We start from the raw sequence: 27,792 nt of genomic DNA, 5'->3' as shown, positions 1-27,792 counted from the left end.
GGCTCTGCATTATTAACTTCTGTGAAGCCCTTGGTGGGTCAAAGCGCTCAAAACACATCTAGATAAGTTCCTTAGGGGGTCTACTTTACAAAATGGTGTCACTTGTGGGGGGTTTCAATGTTTAGGCACATCAGTGGCTCTCCAAACGCAACATGACGTCCCATCTCAATTCCTGTCAATTTTGCATTGAAAAGTCAAACGGTGCTACTTCCCTTCCGAGCTCTCCCATGCGCCCAAACAGTGGTTTACCCCCACATATGGGGTATCAGCGTACTCAGGACAAATTGTACAACAACTTATGGGGTCCAATTTCTTCTCTTACCCTTGGGAAAATAAAAAATTGGGGGTGAAAAGATAATTTTTGTGAAAAAATATGATTTTTTATTTTTACGGTTCTGCATTATAAACTTCTGTGAAGCACTTGGTGGGTCAAAGTGCTCACCACACCTCTAGATAAGTTCCTTAGGGGGTCTACTTTCCAAAATGGTGTCACTTGTGGGGGGTTTCAATGTTTAGGCACATCAGTGGCTCTCCAAACGCAACATGACGTCCCATCTCAATTCCTGTCAATTTTGCATTGAAAAGTCAAACGGCGCTCCTTCCCATCCGAGGTCTCATATGCGCCCAAACAGTGGTTTATCCCCACATATGGGGTATCAGCGTACTCAGGACGAATTGTACAACAACTTTTGGGGTCCAATTTCTTCTCTTACCCTTGGGAAAATAAAAAATTGGGGGCGAAAAATAATTTTTGTGAAAAAATGTGATTTTTTATTTTTACGGTTCTGCATTATAAACTTCTGTGAAGCACTTGGTGGGTCAAAGTGCTCACCACACCTCTAGATAAGTTCCTTAGGGGGTCTACTTTCCAAAATGGTGTCACTTGTGGGGGGTTTCAATGTTTAGGCACATCAGGGGCTCCCCAAACGCAACATGGCGTCCCATCTCAATTCCAGTCAATTTTGCATTGAAAAGTCAAATGGTGCTCCTTCGCTTCCGAGCTCGGTCATGCGCACAAACAGTGGTTTACTCCCACATATGGGGTATCGGCGTACTCAGGACAAATTGTACAACAACTTTGGGGGTCCATTTTCTCCTGTTACCCTTGGTAAAATAAAACAAATTGGAGCTGAAGTAAATTTTTTGTGAAAAAAAGTTAAATGTTCATTTTTATTTAAACATTCCAAAAATTCCTGTGAAGCACCAGAAGGGTTAATAAACTTCTTGAATATGGTTTTGAGCACCTTGAGGGGTGCAGTTTTTAGAATGGTGTCACACTTAGGTATTTTCTATCATATAGACCCCTCAAAATGACTTCAAATGAGATGTGGTCCCTAAAAAAAAATGGTGTTGTAAAAATGAGAAATTGCTGGTCAACTTTTAACCCTTATAACTCCCTAACAAAAAAAAATTTTGGTTCCAAAATTATGCTGATGTAAAGTAGACATGTGGGAAATGTTACTTATTAAGTATTTTGTGTGACATATCTCTGTGATTTAAGGGCATAAAAATTCAAAGTTGGAAAATTGCAAAATTTTCAGAATTTTCGCCAAATTTCCATTTTGTTTGCAAATAAACGCAGGTAATATCAAAGAAATTTTACCACTATCATGAAGTACAATATGTCACGAGAAAACAATGTCAGAATCGCCAAGATCTGTTGAAGCGTTCCAGAGTTATAACCTCATAAAGGGACAGTGGTCAGAATTGTAAAAATTGGCCCGGTCAGTAACGTGCAAACCACCCTTGGGGGTGAAGGGGTTAATGAAAATAGGAATAAAAAAATGGAAAAGTTCATTTTTTTCCAATAAAATGTTTAGCACAAATGTTCTAATTTTCTCTACAAGAGCGGAAAAAAGCATGTTTTTATGCAATTCCCACTTGCAGCGATAACCAATATGAGATTATACACTACTGGTTGGGCAAACGGAGGGACTCAAAAGGGAAGGGGTGCCATTTGGCCATTAGACTTTGGAGCACAGATTTTACTGTAATAGTTTCCGGTACCTCTCACGTTTGCAGAGCCCCTTTTGTACCAGTGCATTGGAATTGCCCCCTTGGTGATCTGGCTTTGGAAACTGCGATCCTCATGGAAATCATATAGCTGTGTAGTGAGCAAGTAGAAAATAAAAGTATCTTCCGGAAATTCCAGCACTGTAAATGTTGCAGAGTGCAACGTGCATTTTTTATATACACATGTAAATTTAGTACTGAATATATTGTGCCCAGCTTGCATCACTGTGATAATTGTCATCTTTAATAGATAGCTACAGTCCATTGCTCTTTCATATATCACAACATGTATGAATACTAATGGTGAGCAATGAGGTAGTATGCACTTTGAATTAACCTGATAACAGTTCACCTGATGGGAAACCTGTTCTGACAGCAACATTTCCATATTATTTTATGAAATATGTCATATAATAAGCCAACTCCTTACATTATGGAACCTTTCACATCTCTTCTGATGTAAAGTCTATCAAAGCCAATACATACAGAAACAGTTCGGACCAGAAAAACCTTACTGTGCTGCTGTTGAACATTATCATATGAATATTCTAAATAAAACCAAACCAGTAACGTGAGGTAGCAGGCTTGTTGAAAACATGGTTGTGTAATAATGGAAAGTGCCTTGTCCTTAAATGACACAGAAAAAAAAAACATAACACAGTAATAGTTTGCAATGGAAATGTCCATTTTAGTTAACAGATGGTTCTAATTTGACCCTTTTTTGTGCACCTCTGAAACCAATATTCTGCAGACCCCTCTTGTAATTTGTAAACAAGCTGAGTGTGCCAGAAGGGGGCTAAAAATAACAAGTGCTATCGTCTAGATGTACAGTATCCATCTATATCGATCTATCTGTTATATCTATCTTTATGTATCTTATCACATATTTGTATCTATTTATCTATATCAATCTATCTATTCTATCTATCTATTCTATCTATCTATCACACAGGAAAATGAGGGGGTAAGGTGCCCCTCATGGCACAGCATCAAACTCCCAGATACACAATAATGTAGAGCTGATTTCCAAGCACACGGAGAGCACCCTTGGTGTAAAATTCTTAGGTTAATCCCCATCTTTAACCCTTTTACAACCTATGACGTATATATACATCATAGGTTGTGCATCCCCCCTTTGATGTGGGCTCCAACGCTGAGCCCGCATATTTTCTTGCACAAGACAGCTAATTTGATTGATGGGCCCCTAATACCTGCTGGTGGGATAGCGATCCACCTGTGACAGTTAACTAGTTAAATGCCGCTGTCAATCTCTGACAGCGGTATGTAACTTGCGCTTACCAGCAAGTTATATAATCCTGCCCATCGGCACCCCTGCACATGATCACGGGGCACTGATGGGTTGGCATGACAACCGGGGGTCTGCAGAAGTCCCCTGAGCTTGTCATTGCTGATTTACTAAGGAAGTCTGATTGGATGATCACAGCTTCAAGTCTTAGGGACTATTGAAGCAAGAAAAAAGTGTAAAAAAAATTAAAAAAAAGTTTAAAAATATTTTAAAAATCAAAAAATCAAAATTCAAATTGCCCCATTCAAAATAAAACAATAAAAAATACACATATTTAGTATCGCTGCATTCAGACATGCCCGATCTATCAAGATATAAAAATAATTAATCTGATTAGTGAACGGTGTAACGAGAAAAAAAGCAAAACACCAGAATTATGTATTTTTGGTTGCAGCAGCATTGCAATAATAATCAGTAACAGGAAATCAAAACATCATATCTACCCCAAAATGACATCCATAAAAACGGCACCTCGGAGCGCAAAACATAAGCCCTCACCCAGACCCAGATCCTGAAAAATGGAAACGCTGCGGGTCTCTGAAAATGGTGCCATTTCTTTTTTTTTCACAAACTGAATTACTTGGAGAATCATAACGGCAGGTCAGGTTAGGCACTTAGTGAACATGAGGGGAAAAAAACAATTATAGATTTGCATTTTTTTTTTCAATTTCACTGCATTTGCATTTTTGTCCCCATTTTCCAGTACAGCATATGCTAAAATCAATGGTGTTGTTACAGGTTTACCATGACAGAGATGGGCCAGAAGACCACAGCTTCTGATTTTATGTTCTCCTGCACTGATTAGAATCACTTCTCCTTCATATTAAATAGTGTAGGTTTCTGAAAGCAGTACAGGGGTTAAACTGTTCAGCTTAGAGTCTCTGAAGCATACCTGCTTGGATGTTTTCAGCTGTTCAGTATTGGCCATTTACCTCTCTTATATATTTCATCTTGCAATTTGGATTGCCAGTGTTAGTCTTATACTGCCTGGTGTGGAGTGGTGGTGTCAGTTGTTGGTAGAGGCGTTTGGAGTGTTGATCTGTGACTGTCGGCTGTATGCAAATCCTCATCCTCTCCTATTTGGTTTCCCTTCCTTTTCTACCAGGTGTTCCTCTCTGTTGTCTGTGAGTGCATATTTGAATGTTTGGTATTTTCATTTATCCCTGTACGTTCTCACTTCTTAGTCTGGTTTGTGTATATACATACAATATTACTCCCCACTACCCTGGGTGGAGGAGGGGGACAGATATAGGGTAGATTTAGAAGTTTAGCAAGGTACGTGGCCCCGGTGTCTTCAACATCAGAAGTAATCTAGGGAGCGGGGATAGTTAGGGAGCCCTTGGCCCCTGGTATTTCAGCAATACCAGAAAAATAAAAACGTTATGACTCTGGGAAGGAGAGCAAAAAATGTAAAAGCAAAAACAGAAAATACCAAGGTCGTGAAGGGTTTATTGGATGTTTTGATTGCTGTTCAGGAGACCATTCTGACAATCCGGAACGGTTTTGCAAACAATGGCTGAACACACAACTGCTGTGGAGGGGAAAGTTAGTGAGCTGGAGGACACCCTCCTTCCTGTCCATAGAGACATTCAAAGTCACAAGCAAGCAGTTGCCACCTTAACGGCCAAGACTAATGATCTGGAAAATCGCCTGCGGCATAATAATATCAGGTTGGTGGGTTTCCATGAAAATATAGAAGGGAGAGACCTGGATGTTTCTTTTTTAAAGTGGCTGCTAGATCGGAAAGAAGTCCTCATTCCTTTGTTTGGTGTGGAAAAGGTCCACAGGGTTCCCACGAGACCCGATCTTAGGTCTGTCCTGAATAAAATCTTACATTGTAAAGACCGGGATATCATACTAAGGATAGCACGGGAGAAATGGAACATATCACTTGGAGGGCAGAGAGTATCCTTTTTTCCAGATCCATGTACATAGACATTAAAAGAAGAATGAGGTCACTTGGGCTGCAATATTCTATGATTTTCCCCGCAAAACTGATAGTGATTGTGTTGGGTTCCACCTTTTTCTTTGAATACCCTAAATATGCTCTGAGATGGCTGGACTGTAATAAATGGCAGATCCAACGGGATGCTCTGCACGCTAAAAGGGGCTGAAATTATTCAAGTTCTTGAGAGCCCTGGTGGTTTGGTGACTAAAATGTGGAGTAAATTAAAGTTTATGTCACATATGCTTTCTCCCTGACAGGTTCAATGTGGAAGTTGTGAGTAATAATGTTTTATGATTAATGACACATATATGCAAGTTATATGGTTTACTTTTAGTGTGGCAGGCTCTGTGTAGAAGACAATTGATACAGAATATTATATTTCTGGTACTTTTTATTGTGGAGTATGCACCGAATGGTTGTGATCTGCTTTAGACCCCGTGCCTTACAGGTTAGGGTAGGTTCATACTGTTTGAGGGAGGGAAGGGGGATGTTTGTTAGCTGGGTTGAGGAGAAAGCCTATCTCCTGTGCAAACCTGCTAAAGGCTGGATTATATGGTGGGTAAAATATCTGGAATTGGTGACATTGACAAGGATAGTTGTATTTATTCACTACTTTAGTAAATGGGTGTAACAGTTAATTTTATATCTTAGAATGTAAGAGGTTTGAGGAACAATTCCAAAAGCCACAAAATATTCGAATATGTCAAAAAGATGAACCCGGCAATAGGGCTACAGGAGACGCATGTCAAAAAATAATCTTAATTTAATGCACAGGTCCTGGATGAGGTTTTGCCTGCAATCTTTCTATTCCAAATACTCTAGGGTAGTCTATCGTATTGTGCATAAAAATATTCCCTTTATATGCATAATCACCTTTAAAGATGATGAAGAGAGGTTTGTAGGTGTCCATTGCTTAATTTCTCATTTTGAATGTGTGTTGTATTATGTGTTCCCCCTCCTTACTCTAACATTCCATTCACAAAAATCTTAATGAAACTGGCAGAGTGGCCAGATATCCCTTTATTAATTATGGGAGACTTTAATAATATATGTAATCCATTTAGAGACAAATTTACAGCAGGAAAGAATTCTCAATCCCCCTTTGACTGCCTTATTAAGGAGGTGGGCCTGGTTATTATCTGGAGAGAGAGGTTTCTAAACTCAAAGGTCTACTCCTGTGCTTCATCGACATATCAGTCCTTTTCAAGAATTTATTTGGTACTATGTCATCCTTCTGTGATTTCGAAGCTCGTTAAAAAGAATATTCTCATAGGTCGTTATAAGATCACTCTCCCCTACGGTTTCAGCTGAAGGTGGATTCCGATGAGGTCTAGATTCTCTCAGGGGTGAAGGTTTAATCCATTTTGGCTTAAAATTATTGACTATAACAATGTGAGGCAGCAACTATCGGAATTTTTTTCCACTAAATTGGGCTCGGCACGCATAAGTGTCTTATGGGATGCAATGAAGGCCTTCTTTGGGGTACTTTTCTACAAAGGGGACAGGGCGACTGCACTTTATTGAAGGGAGGATGATAAGGTCATGTATTTTGAGATTTTGGCCAAAAACCTCCTTCCCTCAGTAAGAGCATTGGAGATGGGTCATGGCTGGGTCTTCCAGCATAACAATGACCCCAAACAAACAGCCAGGGCAACTAAGTAGTGGCTCCATAAGAAGCATTTCAAGGTACTGGAAAGGCCTAGCCAGTCTCCAGACCTGAACCCAATAGAAAATCTTTAGAGGGAGCTGAAACTCAATTTCGCTTAGTGACAGCCACAAAACCTGAAAGATCTGGAGAAGATCTGTATTGAGGAGTGGGCCAGAATCCCTTCTGCAGTGTGTGCAAACTTGGTCAAGAACTGCAGGCAACATCTGACCTCTGTAATTGCAGATAAAGGTTTCTGTCCTAAATATTATGTTCTATTTTTCTATTGTAACAAATACTTATTTCATGCAATAAAAATGCAAGTTAACTATGTAAAAATCATATAGTGTGATTTTCTGGATTTTTTTTTTGATTTTCGCACAGTTGAAACATACCTACGATAAAAATTACAGACCTCTCCATTCTTTCTGGTGGGAAAACTTGCAAAATCGGCAGTGTATCAAATACTTATTTTCCCCACTTTAGACATACCTGCCAATGCTAACCTGCTGTGACTGCAGCATGATATGCAAGCTCAAAAATGCAGCAGAATTTTTCAAGATGCAGGATCCTACTGTATGTAAATATCCATTCACTGTAGTTCACTGCACTTTAATGTATATGATGTTAGCATACATTTTTATTTAATGATGTCCAGATGTCTTATAAAAAGGTACCATAATTTATTTTAGGTGGTCACTGGTCAATTACTGCACGCTAACAAAAGTCCTGTACATCACTAGACTCGCCTCTCCTCTTGGCCTACAAATTGCATGCAACATACAGGTGCAATCAAAACTATTCAACCCCCATTGCAAATTGGTTTATTGCAAATTGCAGAAAGTTTGTCAATTTCTCTAATAAACCTAACTGATACTCATTTATTCCTCTGATAGAGCTTGAGCAACGGCGTCAAGTCCATCGTTCACATGACCACTGCAGCCAATCGATCTTCCTGGCATAGGTAAGTAATGTGAATTTTAATATTCTATATCAATCCCTGCCTTTAATGCACTTAAAAAGAAAATCTCAGACAACTCTTATATTGCTTCCAGTATAGTAGGTGACCACATGATATCAAGGTTAGTAACCTCTGTCAGGAGTTTGGATATCACCAGTTGATGTTCCAAGTCAGTTGCCTCAAAAGTCAGGATCAGCCAAAAGAAAAAAACAGTTGAACAGTGGAAAAAGCAAAGTTTCATTAGCGTTTGAGTGTAGATGGCGATATCACTGTGCTGAGAGGTTCTCTGCTTAAGACAATATTGTCACATTTTGATGTCTACCAATTTTTCTGCTTTCACGTGGATCAGAATAGTTTTTACAAATAAATGATCACTATTTAGATCAGTGTTCCCGAAGTCCAGTCCTCAAGAGCCACCAACAGATCATGTTTTCCAGATTTCCTTAGTATCGCCAGCTCTTCGCCAGTCGTTACACTGGCTGCCCATTCATTACAGGATACAATTCAGAGTACTTCTTCTCACCCACAAAGCTCTCCACAGTGCGGCACCCCCTTACATCTCCTCCCTCATTCCTGTCTATCGGCCTAACCGACCTCTGCGCTCTGCAAATGACTTCCGACTAACCTCTGCACTGATCCGTACCTCCCACTCCCGACTCCAAGACTTCTCCCGTGCTGCGCCAATCCTCTGGAATGCTGTACCCCAAGATATTAGGACCATCCACAACTTGCATAGTTTTAGGCGCTCCCTCAAAACACATTTGTTCAGACCAGCCTACCACGTTCACTAATCAAACTCATTTTATATTTGTGTGTGTAGCCCATTCACTATCCCCATCGATCCCCCACCCCCCTGAAGATGGCTGGACCATCGTTGTAAATACATCATTGTAAATACACACCTGTACTTTGTATCTCCCCCACCTCATTGTAGATTGTAAGCTCTCACGAGCAGGGTCCTCTTATTTCGCTTTAATTATTGTATTGTTAACGTTGTTACCTATGACTGTTGTGTTTGAAACTGTTAAACTGTAAAGCGCTGCGGAATATGTTGGCGCTATATAAAGATTTTTATTATTATATTATTATTATCGCACAGGTGATAATTCCATCTCTTGGACAAAACTAGGGAAATCCTGAAAACATGATCTGTTAATGGCTTCTGGAGTTGGGGGACACTGATTTAGCTCATTGTTTTAATTGTGACGTGTGAGCTACCAAAAAAGTGTCTGATGATTCACTATAGATTTATATAGCGCATCTTGAAGTTCTTGGAAAGCTGTCCCTATCCTCTCAGTAGACAGAAAAGGCAAGACAGAACAGGCTACTACTAACAACAGCTATCAAATGACTGCATCCAAAATATCATATAAGACCATGGGTGTCACATATGAGGCCTCTAGAGCTGCTGATGAGCAGTTCAAATGTTATTCCTTTCTATGTTGTGGTATCATTCATCTCTGAAGGATTTTCACCTGTTTTTATTATTAAGTTGCACTTGCTTTTCAGTTTGGATTGCAGGGTGTCCATTTCTCATTCTGCTGGTAAAAGCAGACAAGATAAGGTTATAGATAAATACGGCATCAGCAACGCCAATTCTAGCCTTCTTGCTGCCTGAGGCAAAAATGTAAATGGCGCACCCCCTTCCCTTTATTTTAAGGCATTCTTTATATTGTAAAAAATGACCTGTCAACATGATTCTCCAGGTCTGTAGGATTACAGCAATGCCAAACTTGCATCAAAGTTGTTACATTATAGTGATAAACAAATTGAGAAGTTTGATAAAATAAATAAATAACTAAATTGGGATTTGTGCTGCCATTTTCTGAGAAGCATAACATTTGTTTTTCCATTGTTGACTTTTTTTTTTTTTATCTTTGAGCAGATACTTTGTTGATACATGTAGAACATACAATGTTTTGATCGCTTTTCATTGCATTTTTTTAGGGAGAAGAGGTGTCCAAAATATAACGCAATTCTAGCATTTAGATAGGTTTATTCATTTTATAGTTTCACAGACTTGACTTTTATGGATGTGGCAATACCAACTATATTTATTTTATTGGATTTATTTGTTTATTTTTTATTAAACTTTTAATTTATTTTTTTACCACATTTTTAGTCTCCCTCGGCAGACTTGAACCTGTGATAGTCTGGTCACTTTCACTGTATAGTGCCGTAACCCAGTATTGCACAATACAAGACAAATCTCAGTCTCCTATGAAGCTCAGTCTATGTCAAAGCTTCATAGGTGAGTTGAAATCTCAGCGACAGGGACCTTCAACAGGCATCCATATGCCATGGCAACTCATCGGTACCCTGTGATTGTGTTGGCAGCGTTATCTAAATGATTGAAGGCAGCGTCTAAAGCTTATTTCCTACTGCTGTTGTTAGAGATGCCATATACATAATAGCCAGCATCTATCATGTTTTTAGGTTGGGATCTTGTCCCCTGAGGGACAACCCAAACTGCAGCCTGAAGCAAGATTCTCATCTGGCCGAATGGCAGAAACGGCCCTGAACACCAGATATAACCACATACCATGAAGAGTACCAGGATTGAAACGCTAATACACTATCATAATCAAGAAGAAACCTTTTTCACCTACTGGGTCCAATTTTCTTTTTCTTCTTTGGTTTTTGATTACCATTGTTCTAAGAGCCATAACTTTTTCTTTTTCTATGAACTTAGCAGTATAAGACTGCCAGTTTATTGCCATTTTGAATGACACTATTCAATGTATCATATATCGAATTAACAAAAAATTTGGAAAACAAATCTGTAGGGTGAAATAGTAATACAAAAACACTTTATTCCACTCCTCACTTTTACAGCACTTCTTCTCCACAAAGTATGCCCTATAACTATAATACCCTACTGTTGTGGATTCTGTTTGTGGGCTCCCTCTGGTGGTTACTGCTGGTACTGGGTGACTTTGGTGGGTTGCGGCCTTTGGTTTCCACCTGTCCATCAGAGGCTGGGTGTTTCCTATTTTACCTGGCCTTTCTGTCATTTCCCTTGCCGGCTATCAATGTGTTCAGATGTGCTCTGTTTGGTTCCTGCCTACCTGCTCCCAGATCTTTCAGGATAAGCTAAGTGCTGATTTTCAGTTGTTTGGTTTTTTTTTGTCCAGCTTGCTTATTATGTCTCAATGCTTGCTGGTAGCTCTAGTGGACTGAGGTTCTCCCCATGTGCCATGAGTTGGCACTTGGGTTCTTGTAATCTCAGGATGGTTTTTTTTGATTAGGGTTTTTTGCTGACCGCTCAGTCCCCTTTTGTATCATTCTGCTTTCTAGTTTACAGCGGGCCTCAATTTGCTAAAGCTATATGCATCATCTCTATGTGTGTGCCTTCCTCTCATTTCACCGTCAATACATGTGGGGGGCAACTATATCTTTTGGGGTTCGTTCCTCTGGAGGCAAGTGAGGTCTTGTTTTCTCTGCAGTACTAGTTAGCTCTTAGGCTGGTGCGTGGCGTCTAGAACCAACGTAGGCACGCTCCCTGGCTATCTCTAGTTGCGTTTGTCAGGCGTAGGGCAGCGGTCAGCCCAGGTACCATCACCCTAGAGCTCGTCCGATATTTATTGTACTTTGCTTGTCCTGTGCTATCCCTAGCCATTGGGGATTCATGACAGTATAGCCGGCCCACAAAGTGTTAATTGTTTGGGCTGAAGCAGGAGAAAAAGAAGTGTTGAAGGGAAATTTTTTTTTTTTTTTTTTTTTTTCCTTCAGAGTTTTGCTGCCTAGCCCTTAATTGCTGTCTAGCTGCTTCTTACCTCCTCTTAACCCTTGAATGGCTCTGATCTTTGCTGTTTATCATGGATGTCCAGAGTTTGGCTTCCAGCCTGAGTAATCTCGCGGCAAAGGTTCAAAACATACAGGATTTTGTTATTCACACTCCCATGTCTGAACCTAGAATTCCTATTCCAGAGTTTTTTTCTGGAGATAGATCTACCTTCCTGAATTTCAGGAACAATTGTAAATTGTTTCTTTCTTTAAAATCTCGCTCCTCTGGAGACCCTGCTCAACAGGTCAAGATTGTTATATCTTTCCTACGGGGCGACCCTCAGAATTGGGCATTTGCATTGGCACCAGGGGATCCTGCATTGCTCAGTGTGGATGCGTTTTTTCTGGCATTGGGATTGCTCTATGAGGAACCTAACCTAGAGATTCAGGCTGAAGAGGCTTTATTAGCCCTCTCTCAGGGGCATGATGAAGCGGAGATATATTGTCAGAAATTTCGGAAATGGTCGGTGCTTACTCAGTGGAATGAGTGCGCCCTGGCTGCAAACTTCAGAAATGGTCTTTCTGAGGCCATTAAGGATATTATGGTGGGGTTCCCTGCGCCTACAGGTCTGAATGAGTCTATGGCTATGGCCATTCAGATTGATCGGCGTTTACGGGAGCGCAAACCCGTGCACCAGTTGGCGGTGTCTTCTGAACAGGCACCTGAGACTATGCAATGTGATAGAATTCAGTCCAGAAGTGAACGGCAAAATTATAGGCGGAAAAATGGATTGTGTTTTTATTGTGGTGATTCAGCTCATGTTATATCAGCATGCTCTAAACGCACAAAAAGGGTTGATAAATCTTTTGCCATTGATACTCTGCAGTCTAAGTTCATTTTGTCTGTGACTCTGATTTTTTCACTGTCTTCCATTTCCGTCGATGCCTATGTGGATTCGGGCGCTGCCCTGAGTCTTATGGATTGGTCATTTGCTAAACGCTGCGGTTTTAGTCTAGAGCCTCTGGAAGTTCCTATTCCTCTGAAGGGAATTGACTCTACACCATTGGCTATGAATAAACCGCAGTATTGGACACAAGTGACCATGCGCATGACTCCCGTTCATCAGGAGGTGATTCGCTTCCTTGTACTGTATAATTTACATGATGTACTAGTGCTTGTTCTGCCATGGTTACAAACTCATAATCCTGTCCTGGACTGGAAAACAATGTCTGTGCTAAGCTGGGGATGTCGGGGGGTTCATGATGATGCACCTCTGATTTCAATCGCTTCATCTACTCCTTCTGAGGTCCCTGTGTTTTTGTCGGACTATCGGGATGTTTTTGAGGAGCCTAAGCTCAATTCGCTCCCTCCTCATAGAGAGTGTGACTGTGCTATAGAATTGATTCCTGGCAGTAAGTTCCCTAAGGGTCGTTTATTTAATCTGTCACTGCCAGAGCATACTGCTATGCGGAATTATATTAAGGAGTCCTTGGAAAAGGGACATATTCGTCCATCTTCGTCCCCTCTGGGAGCAGGTTTTTTTTTCGTGGCAAAGAAAGATGGTTCCCTGAGGCCTTGTATAGATTATCGCCTTCTGAATAAGATTACAGTCAAATATCAGTATCCATTGCCATTATTTACTGATTTGTTTGCTCGCATTAAGGGGGCTAGGTGGTTCACTAAGATAGATCTTCGTGGTGCGTATAATCTGGTGCGGATAAAACAGGGTGATGAGTGGAAAACCGCATTTAATACGCCTGAGGGCCATTTTGAGTATTTGGTAATGCCTTTTGGACTCTCCAATGCTCCATCAGTCTTTCAGTCCTTTATGCACAATATTTTCCGTGAATATCTGGATAAGTTTATGATTGTGTATTTGGATGATATTTTGGTGTTTTCTGATGACTGGGAGTCTCATGTTCTACAGGTCAGGAAGGTGTTTCAGGTTCTGCGGGCCAATTCTCTGTTTGTGAAGGGCTCAAAGTGTCTCTTCGGAGTCCAGAAGATTTCTTTTTTGGGGTACATTTTTTCTCCTTCTACTATTGAGATGGATCCCGTTAAGGTTCAGGCTATTTGTGACTGGACACAGCCTACATCTGTTAAGAGCCTTCAGAAGTTCTTGGGATTTGCTAATTTTTATCGTCGGTTCATTGCTAATTTTTCCAGTATTGTTAAACCTTTGACTGATTTGACTAAGAAGGGTGCTGATGTTGCTGATTGGTCTCCTGCGGCCGTGGAGGCCTTTCGGGAACTTAAGCGCCGGTTTTCTTCTGCTCCTGTGTTGTGTCAACCAGATGTTTCACTTCCTTTTCAGGTTGAGGTTGATGCTTCCGAGATTGGAGCGGGGGCGGTTTTGTCACAGAGAAGTTCTAATGGCTCGGTGATGAAGCCATATGCTTTCTTCTCTAGAAAATTCTCGCCCGCCGAGCGCAATTATGATGTGGGTAATCGGGAGCTTTTGGCCATGAAGTGGGCATTTGAGGAGTGGCGTCATTGGCTTGAGGGTGCTAAACATCGCGTGGTGGTCTTGACTGATCACAAGAATCTCATTTACCTTGAGTCTGCCAGGCGTTTGAATCCTAGACAGGCTCGTTGGTCGTTATTTTTTTCTCGTTTCAATTTCGTGGTTTCATACCTGCCAGGTTCAAAGAATGTGAAGGCAGATGCTCTTTCCAGGAGTTTTGTGCCTGACTCTCCTGGAGACACTGGGCCTACTGGTATCCTTAGGGATGGGGTAATATTGTCCGCCGTATCCCCAGACTTGCGACGCGCATTGCAGGAGTTTCAGGTGGATAAACCGGATCGATGTCCACCAGAAAGACTGTTTGTTCCGGATGATTGGACCAGTAGAGTCATCTCCGAGGTCCATTCTTCTGTGTTGGCTGGTCATCCTGGAATATTTGGTACAAGAGACTTGGTGGCCAGGTCTTTTTGGTGGCCTTCCTTGTCTAGGGATGTGCGTACCTTTGTGCAGTCTTGTGAAGTGTGTGCTCGAGCTAAGCCTTGCTGTTCACGGGCCAGTGGGTTGTTGTTATCCTTGCCCATCCCGAAGAGGCCTTGGACGCACATTTCCATGGATTTTATTTCTGATCTCCCGGTTTCACAGAAAATGTCCGTTATCTGGGTTGTGTGTGACCGCTTTTCTAAGATGGTTCATTTGGTGCCCTTGCCTAAGTTGCCCTCCTCCTCTGAGTTGGTTCCTTTATTTTATCAGAACGTGGTTCGTTTGCATGGGATTCCGGAGAATATCGTTTCTGACAGGGGATCCCAGTTTGTGTCTAGATTTTGGCGGACGTTTTGTGCCAAGATGGGCATTGATTTGTCTTTCTCGTCTGCATTCCATCCTCAGACTAATGGCCAGACGGAGCGAACTAATCAGACCTTGGAAACTTATTTGAGGTGTTTTGTTTCTGCTGATCAGGATGACTGGGTTGCTTTTTTGCCACTGGCCGAATTTGCTCTTAATAATCGGGCTAGTTCTGCCACGTTGGTCTCTCTTTTTTTTGTAATTCGGGGTTTCATCCTCGTTTTTCCTCTGGTCAGGTGGAGTCTTCGGATTGTCCTGGAGTGGACGTGGTGGTGGACAGGCTACATCAGATTTGGAATCAGGTGGTGGACAATTTGAAGTTATCTCAGGAGAAGACTCAGCAGTTTGCTAATCGCCGTCGCCGCGTGGGTCCCCGACTTCTTGTTGGGGACTTGGTGTGGTTGTCTTCTCGTTTTGTCCCTATGAAGGTCTCTTCTCCTAAGTTCAAGCCTCGGTTCATCGGTCCTTATAGGATCTCGGAGATTCTTAACCCTGTATCTTTTCGTTTGGATCTCCCAGCATCGTTTGCTATTCATAATGTGTTCCATCGGTCGTTGTTGCGGAGGTATGAGGTGCCCGTTGTTCCTTCGGTCGAGCCTCCTGCTCCGGTGCTGGTGGAGGGAGAATTGGAGTATGTTGTTGAAAAGATCTTGGATTCTCGTGTTTCCAGACGCAAACTCCAGTATTTGGTTAAGTGGAAGGGTTATGGTCAGGAGGATAATTCCTGGGTGGTCGCCTCCGATGTTCATGCGACTGATTTGGTCCGCGCCTTCCATAGAGCTCACCCTGATCGCCCTGGGGGTTCTCGTGAGGGTTCGGTGACCCCTCTTCAAGGGGGGGGTACTGTTGTGGATTCTGTTTGTGGGCTCCCTCTGGTGGTTACTGCTGGTACTGGGTGACTTTGGTGGGTTGCGGCCTTTGGTTTCCACCTGTCCATCAGAGGCTGGGTGTTTCCTATTTTACCTGGCCTTTCTGTCATTTCCCTTGCCGGCTATCAATGTGTTCAGATGTGCTCTGTTTGGTTCCTGCCTACCTGCTCCCAGATCTTTCAGGATAAGCTAAGTGCTGATTTTCAGTTGTTTGGTTTTTTTTTGTCCAGCTTGCTTATTATGTCTCAATGCTTGCTGGTAGCTCTAGTGGACTGAGGTTCTCCCCATGTGCCATGAGTTGGCACTTGGGTTCTTGTAATCTCAGGATGGTTTTTTTTGATTAGGGTTTTTTGCTGACCGCTCAGTCCCCTTTTGTATCATTCTGCTTTCTAGTTTACAGCGGGCCTCAATTTGCTAAAGCTATATACATCATCTCTATGTGTGTGCCTTCCTCTCATTTCACCGTCAATACATGTGGGGGGCAACTATATCTTTTGGGGTTCGTTCCTCTGGAGGCAAGTGAGGTCTTGTTTTCTCTGCAGTACTAGTTAGCTCTTAGGCTGGTGCGTGGCGTCTAGAACCAACGTAGGCACGCTCCCTGGCTATCTCTAGTTGCGTTTGTCAGGCGTAGGGCAGCGGTCAGCCCAGGTTCCATCACCCTAGAGCTCGTCCGATATTTATTGTACTTTGCTTGTCCCGTGCTATCCCTAGCCATTGGGGATTCATGACACCCTACATCACACTATGTCCCTGAATAAAACTATGTCCTACTCTGTGGCCACAGAACACAAATATACTCCATACTTGGCCCTGCTACCTCGGTAGAGAATACTCTATACGCCTATATTTTTCTTCTAGTACCCAGTCTGGACAGGCTCTAAAGCATCTGGATATCATAATATCTAAGGAAAAGTTACTGGGTTGGGTGGACAGGACATCAGTCACTGTATACTCTGTAGGGGAAACAATGACAGCAGGTAGAATATATGTGATTTTTTGTATAAGAAACATCACTATCAACATAGTTTCTTTTCTAAGAATTAGACATTGTAATGCAGTGGCTTTCATGACAGTGTGATAATGAGGCCATGACCCAAGATAGTTTGACTTAGGCTAAGTACACACTTGCCTTTGGCTGGTCTTAATATGGCTGCGTACATCCTCTGTGAAGCTCCGCTTGCGCTCCACCTACTTCCGCATGCATCCTGCGTCGTCTTGCTTACCTATCTTTAACATTGGGTATGCAGGGACATGCGTTGTTTGCAGATGCGTCCGCATGCGGCGTTTTGACGTGCCCGCCGACCACACAGGAATGCAACTTTTTGCATTCCCATGCGGTTGGTGGGCACGTCAAAACGCCGCATGCGGACACATACGCAAACATCGCATGTCCCTGCGTACCCAATATTAAATATAGGTACCCAGGACGAAGCAGGATGCATGCGGAAGTAGGTGGAGCATAGGCGGAGCTTAACAGAGGATGTACGCAGCCATATTAAGACCAGCTAAAGGCAAGTGTGAGCTTAGCCTTAAAGTCTTTATTTTGGCAATTTACAAAAATAAACTTAAACGTTATCCTCCGGTTCACAGCCGGATTATCCATACCAGTCCGTATCAGTCTACTGCTGTGGGCGATTGAACCACCTTATAATTTGTGTACAACAATGCCTTTGCTCTCTCTGGCCTGTGTTCATTCTCACACAGACCTGTCCTGCACTGAGCCTCCTGTTCTGATTCTTGCAAACCAAAACTGACACCCCCAAACCTTAACTGAAAGTTTAAATGGGAATCGTGGACATGGGCCACTCCCAAGACCCGGCGTGGAGGGAGGGATACATCCCACTACTTTCCTACAGAACTCTACAAAAATTAAAGCCCATGTTAGAGTTTCCTAAATCTCTGACTTGGTCAAATAACTTGACCAAGTCCACACTCTTTTATTTGGCATTATAACCACAGCTGTGGCTCTAATTACAATGCTCTCCTGCAGGTTCAGTATGTTTCTCTGCACATCCTGGGGGACACGTAATGACCCTCAAGTATGATCCCCCCTCTCTGTCTCACAGCATATATACAGTAAGTGTCAATGTAATAAAGAAGAAATGCGCAGAATAGAAGAAACATAATTCATGTAGCCGATCTACATGTTTGATGGCTAATAAATGACCCTTTGTGTCTGGAGCTTCCATAATGATGTGCTTCGGGCCCTGACCATGCCTATCTGATAAACTGAATTCTTGCCAAGACAATGTATGTTATATTTAGTTCATTACACAATAATGTAAGCATCATTAGTCAGTCATTTTTTTAAGCGACCACAAAACAAAGCCTATCTGTGTTTAGTAGAGAGACAGACAATGCAAATATCATTGCTCGTCTTTGTCAGTCATGAATACCGACATACTTAGTCAGTAACTAAATGAAGATGTTTTCCATTGCTACACTATATTTTCTTGTATCGTCTAGATTATGTGCTTACTAGACTATTTTATTTTTTTTACTTCCTTCTACCTCAGATATAGGGCAGTATTAACAACAAGAATATTTTATTAACAGCAACATCTTCCAGTTATCAATGTGCATGGGCTGCAAACATTATATAAAACAGTACATCAACAAATGTCTGTAAGTGGCCTAATTGCCACCAGACAAGAAGAGATTCCAAGAGAGTGTAATCAATAAAAAATAAATGTTATTAATACATAATTAAAATAAGTAATTAAAACAGACAGGGCGGGAGGGTGAGCACGGTCCCTGAGCGTGCAATACATCTATATATATAAGAGGCATCGTGATTACTCGCTAATCCCGCCCCCTGCACAGTAGCTCCTCCCCCCACCACATTACCACACACAAACTGCACCACATCACCACACACAATCCCGCCCCCACAAATCCCGCCCCCCACCACATCACCACACACAATCCCACCCCCCACAAATCCCGCCCCCACCACATCACCACACATAATCCCGCCCCCACCACATCACCACACATAATTCCACCCCTTCAACACATCACCACACATAATCCCGCCCCCCAACACATCACCACACATAATCCCGCCCCCAACACATCACCACACATAATCCCGCCCCCCCACCCCATTATCACACATAATACCCCCCCACCACATCACCACACATAATCCCGCCACCCCACCACATTACCACACATAATCCCGCCCCCCCACATTATCACATATAATCCCGCCACCCCACCACATTACTACACATAATCCTGCCCCCACCACATTACCACAGATAACCCCGCCCCCCCACCACATTACCACACATAATCCCACCCCCACCAAATTACCACACATAATCCCGCCGTCCCACTACATTACCACACATAATCCCGCCCCCCCACATTACCACACATAATCCCGCCACCCCCCCACATTACTACACATAATCCCCCCCCCACCACATTACCACACATAATCCCGCCCTCCCACCACATCACCACACATAATCCCACCCCCCCACCACATTACCACACATAATCCCACCCCCCACCACATTACCACACATAATCCCGCGCCCCACCACATCACCACACATAATCCCACCCCCCCACCCCATCACCACACACAATCCTGCCCCCCCACCCCATCACCACACATAAACCCGCCCTGCCACCACATCACCACACATCCCGCCCCACCACATTACCACATATAATCCCCCCTCCACATCACCACACATAATCCCGTCCCCAACACATCACCACACTATTGTTATTAACTTCATTTAAAGTTAATTTACCACCTGCGGAAGCGCTATTGAATGTTGTCATTATTTACTTTAGTTTAATCACCAGCAGCGTTAATTAGATAGTAATGAGCGGGCCGAGCGTTAGCTGGCTGGAAACATCTAGTACTGTATATATAAATATATACACTTGTTTATTTCCAATACTAGTGGCAATCTTTGTTATTCACTTGGCCTAGAGGGTATATTGACCGTCTCAGGGTTTTTTAATCTACATATTTTCACTCCAATATTTTTTTATTTTTTCCATGTTTTCACCTCCATATTTGGAGATTTTTTTAGCCCTGTCTGTTTTAATTACTTATTTTAATTATGTATTAATAAAATTGATATTTTGTTGATTACACTCTGTTGGAATCTCTTCTTGTCTGGTGGCAATTAGGCCACATACAAACATTTGTTGATGTACAGTAAATTGAAATGTCTAACAAACTACTTATTTTGGACATATTGGTATTATTATATAAAACAGGTTAATTCTGATTAGGTTTACCTAAAGGCAGGCGGGTTACTGAGATGTGGTTTTATAATGTATCAGTGGGTGTTCGAGTGGAATGAACCTGTTCTGCCATCTGAAAACTGTCTTTCGCATGGATTGGTGACAGTACATACTAGTTCTTTTTTCACAGGCTGCGCACCACTCTAGCTGTTGAGAAGCTATACTCAGATTGAACTTATGTGGCATGGGTGGCACTTGTTGATAAGGCTCCACAAACTCAATTGGGGCCAAAAAAATGGCCCATTGGCCTGTATCAAGCTAATATACATATATAATAAAAAGAATAGACTAAACGTCTCCATACAAATTATCTATACTGCATAGTATTTTTTTTCACAGTGGGACCTCATGGGGGACACATGCCATTGTGCGACATCCATCAAAGGCCTCCTTTAAAGATATGCTGTAGGAGCTTTAAATCAAGCTCCTAAAACTGAAATAAACAGGGCCAAACTGGGTTACGTTGTACTGGTTTTGTCAATTAGAAGACTAGTATACCAAGTCCATATTCGCGAAATAAGAAAAAGAAAGCACACAAAGTGCAGAGCTTTGAAGGGAAATATTTTACGTAAGTGTTGTACTTGAGCACTGTGAACGCTTTATTTTTTACTAGAGGAACACAGACAGAGATTATGTGAATTCACATGAATTCAGGTTTAATTTTCTGAGTATAACAATTGACATTTAATAAATAATTTCCCAATAAACTTTTTATTTTTCACTGTACAAATGCAATTGTCATTATCTAAACCATAACATATACTTAACATCCTGGAGAACAATACATAAATTGGGCACTGTGTATGTTCCGAATATTGAATTTGGGTTTTTTACTACAGAATGGGCATGGGCGACAGATAAATCGCAATCTTGACTATACTGGTTTACTACAGATCATTGTAGTCAAGATTTATAGGAAAACAGTACTATATCTTGGAATACATCTTGTAATATGTAGCATCTTAGAATAACGTTTTTCTAGTTACAATTAAAACATGTAAGCATAATACCCAAGCCCATATTCCCAACACGGGAGTGAGCAACACTTCATATATAACTATAGCATACTTGTCCCACAGTTAGTCAAACTGTGGTCAAAAGAAGTGCCACATATAGATATAAAATCACTGCATACCTTTATTGAAAATATTAAAATACATATAACTACATAGATAAACACTAGACAAGGTGCCTCAAACAAACCACATGAAAATGAGGTCAACTAGAGCTGGACAACTAATCCATACACAGGAGGTAATTAGTATAAATATTGCACATACTATGGTGTCAGGGGAAATAGAAATACAGTTTGTTGCCAATAGGCCCTCAAATACAATTAAAGTTCAAAATTACTGTTATATAGAAACAGGGCAAAACACTATAGGTTGGACCAGACATGTCGTGAATAGGTGCATGTAATTCAATGCAATCCTACCAATAGCAGAAAGTAAGCCTAACATGCGGCCCTGACTATACGCCTTTGAGTTTAAACACCCTCAAAGAATCATACTATTGTGGACACAGAGACATTAGGACTCCAACCACCCTCCGCCATGTGCATATTGCCTGTGTCGATGCCGCTCTCAAAAAGTACTCTGCTCGGTGGCAAGCTGAACCTCCGTGCCACCGGGCAGAGTTCTTTTTGAAAGCGACCTCAACACAGGTAATATACACATGGCGGAGGGTGGTTGGAGTCCTAATGTCTCTGTGTCCACAATAGTATGATTCTTTCAGGGTGTTTAAACTTAAAGGCGTATAGTCAGGGCCACATATTAGGCTTACTTTCTGCTATTGGTAGGATTGCATTGAATTTATATCTATATGTGGCACTTCTTTTGACCACAGTTTTGACTAACTGTGGGACAAGTATGCTATACAATTAAAACATGCTGATAAACTAATGTATGTGCACTGCCGAATATGCTGAATTAGTTCTATATAAGTACTTAGCTTTCACCACTGAGATTACCTCATTTATGGTCCATGACGCGCCTCTATAAATTCAGTTGATGGTTACTGTTTGATAGATCATAGAGTTCATGCTACATCATACGGTGGTTTGCATAATTATTTATTAGTATTACTGATCGTGCAAATGCACAGATGAAGTCAGTGACCAGGTAACCTGAATGTCCTTCCTACAACTGTGTCTACAGGTCACCAACGTTGTGATGTTTTTTCCTCTCTGTTTTGCATAGCTTATTTGTGTTCTGTATGTTCTTTTCTACAGTGCTCTGATGTGAACTTGTACTTTCAGTGGCTTGTTTTAGAGACAATTAGTAACCTTTCATCTCTATATTCCAACAGTAACAGGTTCTTAGCCTCTCTTCTCAGCTCATAGTTAACCACATCTATTGTATGTGTAGTGAAACTGCTAAAACAAAGGCCAGACCACACGCATTTTCCCTCTCTGTGCCTAAAGCAAAACTACTTGATCACACAAAGTCACTCAAGTGCAAAACACATGGTCATTCCGTTCTTTCTATGTTTGTGTTATGACCAGACTCTCGTGCTGTCTCATCTTGAACTTTGCACTTTATTTTTTTTATTCCTAAACCAAAGACCACCAAATAATTTGTCTGCCCATGAAGACTTTGATGAGGAGAGTGGTTAAAAAAAATCAGAATGGGTTTTGTGTCCTGAAAGGAGGTTTTGTTTTCTTAAATCCTCTCAGACCAGTAATCCTTAGTTACACTTTCATGCTGAAGTCTCAGGGTGAAGTTCTGCTTGTAACAAAAGAGATTAAATAGTTTCTTGCTAATACTGAGCTAACTTGGTTAGGTTGAAAAAATACTCCATCACAGTCCGTTATGAGGTTCTACACCTACAGACACTATAGTCATGCAAATGCTAAAAGTATATTTTACTTTAATAACAAGGGAAAGGGTCCTATCGTTAATTACCACAGCATTACTTTGCTTGTAGAACCCACAAGTGACTTAAAGCTAATAGGGGCTTCATACATACCAGATAGCTTTCAGATGAATGATGGTTCGACCGATGGTTTAGCTAGCAATTATCTCGTCCAACTTTCTGATACATGAGAGCACTCCCTCCTCTCAGATCTCCTGTGTTCCCTATGGGATCACTGCTACTAGTCTCCTCTGGGGCGGCTTATCTTGCTGAGAACAAAGGATTGAGAATCCAAAATCAGAAATGCCGGATCCTTATCTCCCCTGACTTCATCTGCCAAGGGAGAGTTGGTGAAGCCACCATACATATAAGACTGTTGGTCAAGCTTTCAGATACTGGCAGGTTTGACCAACATTAGCATAAAGCAGAATGAGGGCTTTAGCAGGAATCTGTCAGTAAGATCATCCACCCTGAACCACATACAGTGGGGGAAATAAGTATTTGATCCCTTGCTGTTTTTGTAAGTTTGCCCACTGACAAAGACATGTTTATATTTTTAAGGGTAGGTTAATTTTAACATTGAGAGATAGAATATTAAAAATAAAATCCAGAAAATCACATTGTATTAATTACAGTATATTTGCATTTTACAGTGACAAAAAAGTATTTTATCCCCTACCATCCATTAAGAGTTCTGGCTAATACAAACCAGTTAGATGTTCCTAATCAACTCGTTACCTGCATTAAAGACAGCTGTCTTATATAGTCAACTTTATAAAAGACTCCTATCCACAGACTCAATTAATCAGTCAGACTCTAACCTCTACAACATGGGCAAGACCAAAGAGCTTTATAAGGATGTCATGGGCTGCAAAACCATAAGTAAGACGCTGGGTGAGAAGGAGACAACCGTTGGTGCAATAGTAAGAAAATGGAAGAAATACAAAATAACTGTCAATCAACATCGATCTGGGGAACCATGCAAAATCTCACCTCGTGGGGTGTCCTTGATCATGAAGAAGGTGAGAGATCAGCCTAAAAATACACAGGGAACTTGTTAATGATCTCAAGGCAGCTTGGACCACAGCCACCAAGAAAACTAATAGTAACACATTACGACGTAAAGGTTTAAAATACTGCAGTGCCCACAAGGTCCCCCTGCTCAAGAAGGCACATATGCAGGCCTGTCTGAAGTTTGCCAATGAACACCTGGATTATTCTGTGAGTGATTGGGAGAATGTGCTGTTGTCAGATGAGACCAAAATTGAGGTCTTTAGGCCTCTTTCACACTTCCGTCTTTCATCTCCCGTCACAATCCGTCGAGTTTTGAGAAAACAGGATCCTGCTAATTTTTCTGCAGGATCCTGTTTTTTCTCATAGACTTGTATTAGCGACGGATTGTGACGGATGGCCATCCGTTTCATCCATCGTGCACTGGATCCGTCGGCCAAAAACGATTCATCAGGCGGAGAAAACGTTCAGAGGAACATTTTTTCTGCACGCCGGAAAATCGTTCAGCGACGCATCCTGCGCTGCCCGTCACTGGCTATAATGGATACCTATGGACGCAGGATGCGTTGCTGACTGTGAAAGCCAGGAATCCAGCGACATATCCTGTTTTTCCACTCTGAGCATGCCCGGAAGGATTTTCAAGTCTGGGAAAAAGAGTCTCTCTCTCTCTTGTCTCCCCGGAAATACACTGGATGCGTTGCTTAAGTTTTTCGCTATTTTCACGATGTCCGTCGATACATCACAACAACGCATTACGACGCTCCACAGCAAACAAAAGTGTGAAAGAGGCCTTAGTATTAACTCAAGTCGCCGTGTTTGAAGCAAGAGAAATGCTGCCTATGACTCGAAGAACACAGTCCCCACTGTCAAGCATGGAGGTGGAAACATTATGATTTGAGGGTGTTTCTCTGCTAAGGGCACAGAACTATTTTACCGCATCAATAGGAGAATGGATGGAGCCATGTACCGTAAAATACTGAGTAACAACCTCCTTCCCTCTGCCAGGACATGAAAAGTGGGTCGTGGCTGGGTATTCCAGCAAGACAATGGTGCAAAACAAACAGCTAAGGCAACAAAGGAGTGGCTCAAAAAGAAGCACATTAAAGTCATGGAGTGGCCTAGCCAGTCTCCAGACCTTAATGCCATAGAAAACTTATGGAGGGAGTTGAAGCTCCGAGTAACCAAGCGACAGCCTCAAAATCTTAATGATTTAGAGATGATCTGCAAAGAGGCATGGACCAAAATTCCTCCTAACGTGCGCAAACCTCATAATCAACTACAAAAAACATCTGACTCCTGTGCTTGCCAAAAAAAAGTTTTGCCACCAAGTATTAAGTCTTGTTTGCCAGAGGGATCAAATACTTATTTCTCACTGCAAAATGCAAATAAATTTATATAATTTATACAATGTGATTTTCTGGATTTTATTTATTATTATTATACATTTTATAGCACCATTTATTCCATGGCGCTTTACATGTGAAAAAGGGGACAAATATAGACAAATACAATAAACATGAGCAAAAAACAAGGCACTAACAGGTACAGAAGGAGGGAGGACCCTGCCCACGAGGGCTCACAGTCTGCAGGGGATGGATAAGGATACACTAGGAGAGGGTAGAGCTGGTTGTGCGGCTGTTCAGTAGGTTGAGGATCACTGCAGGCTGTAGGCTTGTCAGAAGAGGTGAGTCTTCAGGTTCTTTTTGAAGGTTTCTATGGTAGGCGAGAGTCTGAGGTGTTTCCTTTTTCTTCAAGGCAAGGAAATCAGGCAAAAGCTATCAATCAAGTTAAAGAGGCTGGATTGGGTAAATAACCTCCAAAGGCAGAGGCTTGGGACTTGTTTGACAAGTTTATATCTTCTATTTGTTAATCTGTTCTCAAGTAATTAGTTGTTTCAAGCATTTGCAAATAAGGCATTAAGTGCTCTAGGAGGAAATCACTTAATGTCTCATTTGCATATGAATGAAAGCACAATTCACTTTGGAACACAGCAACAGATAGAAGATGTAAAGGTGTCAAAATATTTACATTTCAATAACCTGCATGCCCATATATTCAGTTTGTAGATCTTACTGGCAGATTCCCTTTAAGTACCACTAAGTAGCTTGTATGCTCAACACTGCATCCAAATCATGCAAAAATTCTATGCTTGTCAGTCCAAGGTTACAGTCCAAGTACATCTTGTTCTCATATGGAAAATAAAATGATAAAAAGGAGAACCATATAATTGCAATGTTGCACTTGCTCTATAGTAATAATGTATAAAAGGTAGCACAGGAATGTATAAAGTAGCAAAATGTTTATGATAACAACATTTCGGCCAACCCACTGAAAAATAGTAACATCATAACTTTTTTTTCTGTAAATGCTGTCTACAAATGAGTAAATTAATACAATACATCACCCCAGGCATCTACAATTGCTTTGTCAGAAGCTGCGACACTGTAACATAAGTTTATATATTATTGAATTGTATCAAATGTACTGAGGCATAGAGGAAAAATCCAATGCATGTGCAATGGTAAGAAAGTTAAGAAAAAAATAATTATGCTAAGATACTAAACATTAGAATATCTAATATCATGACTCCCATAATAAGGTTTGCATATACTATTTGAACTGCAAATAGAGTTTGGTGTTTCCAAAACCAATACAGTATATAAACCAAAGAATACAGCAGCACTATGTAAGCACTAACATGTATGCAAATATTTAGTATATGACATTTAAGCTAAGTTCACACAAGCATATAAGCATTCGTGTGCAGTCAGTATTCAATCTGTGTGCAGTCCTTTTACAACAGAACCTATTAACAATTTACAGGACCATTTACTAGAGATGGGCCAACCCCTGGATGTTCAGGTCCTGCAGGTTCGGCTGAACAGTTAAAAAAAAGTTCAGGTTCAGGTACCAGAGCAGTATCCGTCCCGAACCTGGATCCCATTCACTTGAATGTGGGTCCAGAACATCCAGTGTTTGCCACGCTATCATGTGCATGATAGTGTAGCAAACACCGCTTCTGATCGGCGGTAAAATCATTACCAGAGTTCCCACACTGTCAAATGACAGCTTGAGCCCGCAGCTGTGATCGGAGGTAAAACATTTACCTCCGGTCATAGACATCAGCTGAGAGTGAGAGCAGGCGCCGGCTGATGGGAGTATTCATCAGCTGGCACCTGCGCTATAAATAAATAATAAAAAAAAACAGTTGTTTGTTTCCCTGTATTTTTGATAACCAGCCTAGTAAAAATGACAGCTGGGGGCTGCATCCCTCAGCTGTTAGCGTTAGCAATGCTGGCTATCAAGAATAGAGAGGTTACCACACTGTTTTTTTAAATTATTTCACCCCTCCATGACCTTGGAATTTTCCATTTTTCCGCTCCCCTCCTTCCCAGAGCCATAACTTTTTTATTTTTCTATCAATATGGCCATGTGAGGGCTTATTTTTTGCGGGACGAGTTTTAGTTTTGAACGACATCATTGGCTTTACCATGTCGTGTACTGGAAAACGGGAAAACAATTCCAAGTGCGGTGAAATTGCAAAAAAGTGCAATGCCACACTTGTTTTTTGTTTGGCTTTTTTGCTAGGTTTACTAAATGCTAAAACTAACCTGCCAATTTGTTTCTCCAGGTCATTACGAGTTCATAGACACCAAACATGCCTAGGTTCTTTTTTACCTATGTGGTGAAAAAAATTTCCAAACTTTGTAAAAAAAAAAAATTACGCCATTTTCCGATACCCGTAGCGTCTCCATTTTTCGTGATCTGGGGTCAGGTGAGGGCTTATTTTTTGCGTGCTGAGCTGACGTTTTTAATGATACCGTTTTTAATGCAATGTCGTTGTGTCCAAAAAACATAATTCTGGCGTTTCAAATTT

General features: G+C 41.4%; 2 long non-coding RNA genes across 13 annotated transcripts in view; one reads left to right on the top strand and one right to left on the bottom strand.

Annotated features, from left to right (window-relative positions):
• LOC143804741 (uncharacterized) overlaps positions 1 to 27,792 on the top strand; it is a 1,170,763-nt gene that overhangs the window by 880,713 nt on the left and 262,258 nt on the right. For all 11 annotated transcript variants that reach the window (XR_013221090.1, XR_013221088.1, XR_013221086.1 and 8 more), the window contains one exon: positions 7,809 to 7,876. This is a non-coding gene — a long non-coding RNA (uncharacterized LOC143804741). The remainder of the gene's footprint in view (positions 1 to 7,808; positions 7,877 to 27,792) is intronic.
• The window catches only part of LOC143804743 (uncharacterized), a 123,240-nt gene that overhangs the window by 68,588 nt on the left and 26,860 nt on the right, over positions 1 to 27,792 (bottom strand). For both annotated transcript variants that reach the window (XR_013221095.1, XR_013221094.1), the window contains exon 2: positions 23,019 to 23,173. This is a non-coding gene — a long non-coding RNA (uncharacterized LOC143804743). The remainder of the gene's footprint in view (positions 1 to 23,018; positions 23,174 to 27,792) is intronic.

Source organism: Ranitomeya variabilis, chromosome 2 (assembly GCF_051348905.1).
Source record: "Ranitomeya variabilis isolate aRanVar5 chromosome 2, aRanVar5.hap1, whole genome shotgun sequence".
Classification (NCBI taxonomy): Eukaryota; Metazoa; Chordata; class Amphibia; order Anura; family Dendrobatidae; genus Ranitomeya; species Ranitomeya variabilis.
The sequence above is the reverse complement of the archived record's forward strand: the minus strand, read 5'-3'. Positions and strand labels throughout refer to the sequence as shown.